This window comes from Dipodomys spectabilis, unplaced genomic scaffold (assembly GCF_019054845.1).
Source record: "Dipodomys spectabilis isolate Male_0828 unplaced genomic scaffold, ASM1905484v1 ptg000309l, whole genome shotgun sequence".
Classification (NCBI taxonomy): Eukaryota; Metazoa; Chordata; class Mammalia; order Rodentia; family Heteromyidae; genus Dipodomys; species Dipodomys spectabilis.
In genome coordinates this window covers 2,077,950-2,087,319 of record NW_024870986.1, presented here as the reverse complement: position 1 = coordinate 2,087,319, position 9,370 = coordinate 2,077,950, and the positions used below count along the sequence as shown (strand labels likewise).

The window sequence follows — 9,370 nt, the reverse complement described above, 5'->3', positions numbered from 1 at the left end:
CATCATTTATTGTCTTTTCAGAATCCAAAAAAGGAATAAATTCACATATAATCACTGCAAAATGCTTTAAAATTAGGAGATGATAAAACAGGCCCCAGTGAAATAAATTTTCTCCTACTTTATTCTGAAAGCGTTGTGCTGGTTGGTCACACCTGTAACCTTGTCTACTGGGGATATCTACTCAGGAGGCTGAGATCTGGGGATAGCTGTTGGAAGCCAATCAGGGCAAAAAAAAAATTCTTGAGATTATTTTTCAAAAATTTTAATGAACTAGCAAAGGTCCAAGAATGGAGATATAGCTCTTACAGTAGCTCACCAATCTAGAGAGGAAAGGCCAAGCAAGACCTTGAAGCCCTGAGTTCAAATTCTGAGCACTCCAACACACATGTGCGCGTGAACACACACACACACACATTTATTCAAAATACTTTCATGTCAGTGTTTTTCATTAAATTATTTGTTCTCTATATTATATGGGTAAAATAGGGTATTATATGGGTAAAAAAGTAAATTCTTGCATCTCAGAACATTTTTATATGGTTTTTATTTTAAAAATACTGTACAGAAGTGTTCCATTTACATGAGCAAGGTAATAAGTACATTTCCTAAAAAGCATTGTTACCTCCTCCCTTATTTTTCTCCCACGATCCCTACCATCTCACCTCCACAAGTACATTCTCCTCCCCTTCTCCCCCCACCTCATAAATTGTAAAATTCATTTTTTTATCATAGTGTCTTGTGCATCTCATTGTTACAATGGGTCACCCGTATCCTTATTTAAGCATTTCGTTTTTTCCTTCCCCTCCCCAAATTAGAGAAATGTATATACAAGATATAGACTCACCAACTTCAAATACAGTGAAAACAGGGGTTATAGCATGGAGGAGGAACATAAAAAGAAACAAAAAAATTCAAATCATGTAGTATAAGTATGTTAGAAATAATAGCAAGATAGAAAAAAACCAGTTGTGTCCCTATCTTAGGGTTCATTTAGCTTAACATTAAGTTATCTGGTCAAATGCACATAGCTTTTGATATTTTCTGATAATCCTAGACATATATTAGTTATTGAAGATAAGGGAAACCATGGAACGTATGTTTCGTTGGACTTGGCTTACTTCACTTAATAAATTTTTTCCAGGGCTGGGAAGGTGGCTCAGGGGTAGAGCGCTTGCCTTGCATGCCTGAGGCGCTGGGTTCGATCCCTCAGCACCACATAAGCACAAAGAAAAAAGCCGGAAGTGGTGCTGTGGCTCAAGTGGTAGAGCGCTAGCCTTGAGCTGAAGAGCTGAGGGACAGCGCCCAGGCTCAGAATTCAGGCCCCACGACCGGACCAAAATAAATAAATAAATAAATAAATTTTTTCCAAGTCTTTCCATTTCCTAACAAATTTGGAGATGCCATTTTTTTCTGAGGGAGGCATATAATGCCAATTTATATATTTATCACGTTTTCTTGATCCATTCATTTACTGAGGGGCATCGAGGTTGGTTCTGTGTCTTAGCTATAGAAAATAATGCTGCAATAAACTTAGTTGTGCTGCTAGTTTTAGTATGGTCTTGTTTGTGATCATTTGAGTAAATGCCCAAAAGTGGGATTGCTGGGTCATAGGGGAGCTTTCTGTGGAGTCTTTTGAGGAAACTCCATACTGCTTTCCAAAGTGGTTAAAGAAGTTTACAGTCCCACCAAGAATGCAGTAGGGTTCCCTTGTGGCTACATCCCTTCCAGCATCTGTTGTTGTAAATATGTGGAATGCTTCATGAATTTGTGTGTCATCTTTGGGCAGGGCCCATGCTAATCTTCTCAGTATATGTCCAGTGTTAGTGTATAGGCTGAGGGATTGGGCAGAGAACACTTTTTATATAGAAAGTGTAATTTATTTTATTAAACTGGGGGGGGGGGCGGATAGAGGATTGGATGGGGGCGGGGGGAAATGGGAAGGGATTGGAAGGGTAAACAAAGAAAGAGGCAACAATTCTTGATAAGAAATATACTCATTATCTTGCCCATGTAATTGTAACCCCTCTGTAAGGGATTTTCACACACACATACACACACAAACACACAAAGAATAATGTCAAGATTGACACGTCAAAAACAAAATAATTTCAGATGTTTGTTGTTCAAGAGATGTGTAGGAGGACAAATTCAATTATTCTATACAAGGTACCTGTCATAATGAGCACTTCAGCAAGTGTTAAGGTTTGTTAAAAGTTTTAATGTTTTAAATACATACAATTTTGGGAAATTGCTCATATATGCCAAAATTAGGATTGTTTGGCAGGTCATAAAACTTTTCTATAAAGTATTTTAGGTTTATGTTAGCAGACATATACTACTAAGTATGTTCATTTCATAGTTTATAGAAACTTTACTAATGAGAAGCAAATGCTTTATGTAAAGCAGCAGAGTGAAGAGTTAAGACTTTTTTAACTACACAGTTTCTGTTAAAATTTTAGGGCTTCCTTACTTTATATGTTACCGAGGAACAAATGATGATATATGCCATATACAAATGATGAGATGAACCATAAATAGTAATCTTAGTGGCTAACTTTAAAGACTACTTGTAGGCTATAAAACTCTTGTTGAACATCATAATCTTAGCCAGTTTTAAATGTACAAGAATTGAGAAAATAGTAAAATCTAATAGATAGTATACTTCAAATTCTGGAAACACTGGTAATTGTATTGTTTTGTATTTTTTGTGTGTGTGTGCGGTCATGAGGCCTGAACTCTGGGCTTGGGCGCTGTCCCTCAGCTCTTCAGCTCAATGATAGTGCTCTACCACTTGAGACATAGTGCTACTTCTGGCTTTTTTCTTTTTGTTTATGTGGTGCTGAGGAATCAAACCCAGGGCCTCATGCAGGCAAAGCAAGCACTCTACCACTGAGTCACCTTCCCAGCCCAATGTTTTGTATTTTGTTAATCATTAATAATTAATTATTGGTTTACTTTATTTGTAGTATTGTTTTCCTCGTTGTAATATAATACAAATTTTTGTAATCATTATTAGGAGGTACTTTGAGAAGGTTACCTGGATGGCCACACCATTATTTACAGGTACATGTGTATTTACAAAGAGCAAAATTAAGCAAAAAATGTTGATTTAAAATTTTATCAAGTACAGTCTGAATCAGGAATGTTGATAATTGTCCACACCTAAAATCTTAGCCCTAGGCTGAAGCAGAGTTATTGCAGATTTGAGGTCACAAAATTGTGAGACTCTGTTTTGTATTGTTTTATTTTTATTTTGTTGGTCATGGGGTTTGAACTCTGAGGCCTAGGCACTGTCCCTCAGCTCAAGGTTAGCGCTATCACTTGAGCCACAGCACCACTTCCATCTTTTTCTGCTTATGTGGTGCTGAGGAATCAAACCCAAGGCCTCATGCATGAAAAATAAGCACTCTACTACTGAGCTACCTTCCCAGCTCCTGAGAGACTGTTTTTAAAAATCATCTAAACATTTGCTTTCTGCTTCGGGTTATATAATGAAATATATGAATGCCATATATGAGGCTTGAACTCTAGGCTTGGGTGCTGTCCTTGAGCTCTTCAGCTCAAGGCGAGTGCTCTCCCACATGAGCCACAGTGCCACTTCCGGGTTACTAGTTGTTTGTTGGAGATAAGAGTCTCACGGACTTTCGTGCCCAGGCTGGCTTTGAACTGTGATCCTCAGATCTCAGCCTCTTGAGCCATTAGCACCCGGCTTAATATTATTCTTTACCAGGGCATTCTCTTGCTACTTTGGTTGTTTAGAGTGTCTATAAGAGCAAGCATTCCGTAGGGAGCAGGGAAACACCATCTGACCTTTACTTACAGAGATTTCTAAGTGACTTGCTATGACTTGTACTGTGTTTTGCAAGTCAAATCATATCTCTTAAAACCCTTTAAGAGATAAGAAAAGTGGTGAAAGACCTCTTGGAGACAAATACATCTTCAACATAGTTTGTTAAAAGCATTCCATTTAAGGCATGTTCAATGACATGTGAAACTTTTGTTGGCTATAACTATGTTTCTTTCTCCATGTGTGGATGTATACATGGGTACATGTATATGTGTGTTTGTGTGTATAGTAACACACATGTGTACATATATAAAGGCATATACACATATATATGCATATACAAATAAATATAAATATAAAATATATGTGCATATATATATTTATGTCAGGTTTTCAATGACAATCTATAATTCCCAGCATATTGTCATTCTAACACAGTGTATATGATAACCTGCTCTGAGGATCTGTGCTATCTGATGTGTATCCTTTGTACTCACTTTCCCCATTACCTTTGTTTTCATCCATGTGACCCACTTCGGTCTACCTTCCATAGGATAACTTTGTTTTCATTACATGTAGTTACTTACTGATAATAAAATAAAAAGGTTGCTTGTAAACAAAATAGAAATTTTAGGTTACCGGTTAAAAGTATCTTATCCATCCCAATGATTCCTATGAGATAAAATTTGTAATAATAATAAAATTGAAAAGGAATTCCTAGTTCTGTTGTTTTACCATTTGGAATGACAGAGAATAATATCATGTCACTGTTATAACTCTTAAAGAATGGAAGGGTCACTGATGGTCCCTATCATGTTCCCAAAAAAACAGTGGAACCTGAAGGATACTAGTAGACCAGTGGAAATTCTAAGTAGCAGACATGGAGCCTGAAAGAAAAAGAGAGGATGAGAGAGAGAGAAAGAGAAAAATATTATAATACTGAAAGTGTATAACAGATAAATAAGAGCTGTATGGGAATATTCGTACTTCTATCCTTAGACTTTCCATATGCATTTGAAGATACTTGATGTACAATAACCCATCAACATAAAATATAAAAAGATTTTGATACAAAATAAAAATGACTCAAGAAATTATAAATGCAAAACAATCTTCAGAGAAGCAAACTCTGGGAGATATTTCATGACTTTGAAAAGTATAAAGTGGCTGAAGTTAAAAAAAATTTAGAAGTATTACAATTCACAAAAATATAGAAAAAAAGAGCCAGGTGTTGATGGTTCATGCCCATAATCCTACCTACTCAGGAAGCTGATATCTGAGGATTGTGCTTCAAACCCAGCCTGGGCAGGAAAGTCCGTGAGACTCTTATCTCCAACAAACAACTAGAAACCCGGAAGTGGCACTGTGGCTCATGTGGGAGAGCACTCGCCTTGAGCTGAAGAGCACAGGGACAGCGCTCAAGCCCAGAGTTCCAGGCCCACGATCGCCAAAAAAAAAAAAAAAAAAAAAGAAAGAAAAAAAGAATAATAAAGTTATAAGGCTTTAAATGGAATCCTTCCTTGAGCTCTTTTCCAACAGCCATCATCAATTCCTAAGCAAAGAGTGAGTTCTCAGAAAACTGGATCTCAGGTCATACTTTAATAAACCCATGTGAAAAGTCCTATGTGAGAATTGCTGAGTGAGGTCTTGCTAAATTCCTGACCAAGAAAATAGGAAAATAAAGTAAGTATTTTTAATGTATTAACGTTTGAGAATAACTTGTAACCTGTAAATAAATGTGTAGAACCCAATTATACCCACTGACAAAAAATGATGTGTGTTTTATTTATGTTCTCTTGGACTTGGAGAGTGATTTTAGGTGTGTCTACACAAGTAGAATCAGCATAAATAAACCCAGCATTTCTTCATTTAACATAGAAGGAAAGGATACAGGTTGACCCATTGTAATATTGAGATGTACAGGATACTATCAGAGGGGGGGTGGAGGGAAGAGTTGGGGAGGTGTGAATGGAAGGGATGGTAGGGGAAAAACAAAGGAGGGAATAACTATGCTCAATAAGAAATATAATCATTACGTTACTTATGTAACTGTAACCGCTCTGTACAGTATCTTTACAATAAAAACTTTTATTAAAAAGAAACAAGGAAAACTTCTGTACTTATAGGAAATTTCATTTGTCACACAATATCAGTAAGGTATTGGTTTTAGGGCCATAGGCATATCAAAACTTTGGATACTCAATATCTCTAAATGAACATAGTGTAATATTTACATTAGAATCTGCCCACAACCTATTGCAGTGTAATTCCTATGAAAACTTTTACTACCATCTATTTTTGTAATGAAAAATTAAAGGATATGCACTATCAACAGATACATTTTTTCTAGATAATTTTGTCTGCATTTTGTGGATGGAATTGCGAGAGTAATTTTGAAAAGCACAAATTTCATCACCAAGAGCTGTCTGCAAAATGCAACAATGATCTAACACAGCATCATTGAATAGTATGGAACTCCAAGAAGTACTTGAATGGAGATATTAGCGGAAAGTGGAACCACACAAGGACTTTTTAGATAGGCAGCTGCTAGATTTCTCATTGAGAGCTTTCATGACTCTTTGGGAATCACATGTCAGAACCTCACTGAAATGTAGATAGTTTTCCCTTACATTTCTATCATGCTTAGTTATTATCAATCAACATATAGCTAATCTTGAATAATCCTTTAATAAAATGTTGATGGAGTGTTTATATGCAGAAAACCTGGGGAGATATTCTATGCCCCAAAGGAGAGAAAACTAGGTAAGCATCCATTTAGAGCCTTCTGAATAATTCTGATTCTGACCACATCAATTATCTATCCATACCTGTGCCCTGTGCTCGAGTGAGAGGATTTTAAAAGAATTTAGTGATTTAAAAATTCAAATTTAAATGTGGAATGAAATTAGTTCCAATGCATTACATTAAGATATTTAGAAACAATTGAGAAACCTAAAGGTCTATAAGATTATTTGTATTGAAAGTGAAGGGATATTGGAATTTGGTTCTCTATATTTTAAGCAATTTGCAAAAAGGATTGGTAAAATAAAATTTACATTTGACTTTACACTTACTACGTTTTGTATATTGAAAGGAGCACAAGCTTCAACAGTATGTCAATGTTATCCTCTTATTTATCTCTAAAGTTTTTGCTTCTAGTCTTTTAATATTAAAATTTATAAAAAAATTATTCTTTAGCTAGTTGTGCAAAGGGGTTTCGCTTCATCATGTCAGTGTTCAATAGGGTGTATATGTGCATTTCAATGTACAATACATCTGGATCATTGTCAAACTTTCCATTTTTCTTTCTTCCCTTACACCAACCCAATCTCTCCCTTCAAGTTTCCAACTTATATTCCCACATATGTTCTTTAAGTGATATGATTATATTAGTCCTCCATTTTCCTCTCCATTCTTCTGCCCTACTCTCTTTAAACCCAGCTCTCCCTTTGAAGACTTGTTTCAACTTCATGGTATTTTGTTAAATATCTCTGTCTTTGGCATTTGGCTTTGGGCTTGCCACAGCCTCTCTTCCATGTTTGACCTACATAAATGTGTATATTTCTCCACATTTCTAGTCTTAATGGCTGAGGTAGGTCTTCTTTACTGTCAATCTTTGTATTTGTCTTTTGGCTTTGGGCTTGCCACGGCCTGTCTTCTATGTTTGACCTACATAAATGAGGATATTTCTCCATATTTTCAATAGCTGAATGGCTGAGATAGGTCACCTTTATTGTTCACCTCTGTCCTAAATTCAGAATTGGACCTTCAGGGCCATCCAATGGAGCTTTTTTCTTCTCTACACACTGAAGATGGAAGGAAAATAATTTCCATGCGCTCAACATTATGCTATCCTTCATGAATTTCCATTACTTATCACTTCAGCAGTCTAAATTTCAAGTAATGTTTTCTGCATCATATTCACACAGTTTAAGTGAATATCAAGGGTAATTTACCTAGCATTGGAAATTTAGGGACGATCTTCAATTTCTGATGATAGAAGCAGGAGTCAGTTTGAATTGTACAGAATCCACAATGTAGTCTTCTAAATTTTCAATAAATTCAGAGTTACTTTTTATTAATATTTAAAAAGTTTTGGTTTAGTATTTGAAATGCTGCTCAAATTATTTTTAAAACTTTCACATTAAGTTAGACTGAACTTTTCCCCTCATTTCCGGCCGTAGTTTATATTAAGTCTCTTTGGCTTTATTGTTTGAGAGGCCAAGGGAAGAAGGTAAACAGAAAGATGACCATTACTTAGATATCTCCTTCCTCTTCGGTTTCTGCTATTCTTGTTGAGAAGAAGACTGGAGCAGGGAACAAGGATGCTTGACTTCATACAAGGGAGCATTCCTGGCATCTTAATTATTGTTTCTCAAATCACTTAAACTGATTACTCTTGCCTTCTCTTTAACAGTAACCTAACTGTGGGTTCCTTGGTGCAAGAGGAAGAACACTAACAGGTTATTATCTGTAAACTTGTATTTTACATCTCAGCTTACTACTACCAAAAATATAAAGTCTTGGCCATATAAATGCAAAGGCACTGATTGTCCAACAATAGCTTATTCAGCTACTCAGCTCCCTCATCCTCTGGTATCCTCCCCTCCACTCTCCTCATTTACCTTTCACTTCTTGTTCCTTTGTGTTTCTCTCCTCCATATTCATCTCTATCTTCTCTCTTTTTCTCTTCCAGTAGCAAGTGATTTGGTTTATCAGACAACACATAAATAATTGTAAAAATATTTTTTCTTCTTTTTTTGTATGATTTATTCATAAGGAGTTCTAGCAGAGCACCTGTGGCTTACACCTAGATACTCAATAGGTTCAAATTTGACAATTGCAATTTGAAGCTATTCCAAGTAGATAAACCTAAGAGATTCTTTTCTCTACTTGTGATAAAAGTAAGAAGTGAAGGTGTGCTTCAAGTGGTCTAGAGCAAACATTGAGAATTAAAGCCTAGATAGAGCTCAAGGCCCGGAGTTTAAACCCCAGTACCGGCACAATATTTTTTTTAAAAAATGAGTCCTTTGTCTTTGAAAAGGGATATTTCTCCAAAAGTTCATACCCGGTACAATTTTCAAGGTCCAAGACTCTTTGAAAGGCTCTTTCACATCTTAAACTGATTTCTCTGCTTGTTTCACATGGAAAATAGGAGTCACAATTCACATTAAAAAGTATGTGCATTGCTGAACATTTCTTGCCATTTTTAATGGAAAGAAAGCATGGGAGAAGAATTCACCTCACTTAGGTGAATTAGGTTTGACTCACTGACAGACTTTTACAAGTAAATGAGGGTTTGTTTACATGTAAAGAAGTCTATACAGATGGTTTTCTAGGAGAGAGAACAAGCTAGCTGCTGTCCAAGTTTGAACCACAGTAAGTTTATTCCTATGATATGGTAAAGAGAAGCTCATCTCATAGAAGTCTATGCAGACAGTAATTTCAAAAGGATTAAAAACCCATGTCTATGTTGTGAACAGCCACTTTTTTACAAAGAAAAACAGTTTCCTGAGCCATGGAAATATAAGTTAGAGCAAAATTAACTATTTTAAATATAGTTAATGTCTGAGTTACAGGTAT

At 35.9% G+C, this 9,370-nt stretch overlaps 1 non-coding gene across 1 annotated transcript; it reads right to left on the bottom strand.

The window, feature by feature from the left end:
* Positions 1 to 1,741: 1,741 nt before the first annotated feature.
* On the bottom strand, positions 1,742 to 1,846 carry LOC122127735. The gene has a single exon (XR_006151268.1). It is a non-coding gene; the product is annotated as a U6 spliceosomal RNA (small nuclear RNA).
* Between the last annotated feature and the right edge of the window lie 7,524 nt (positions 1,847 to 9,370).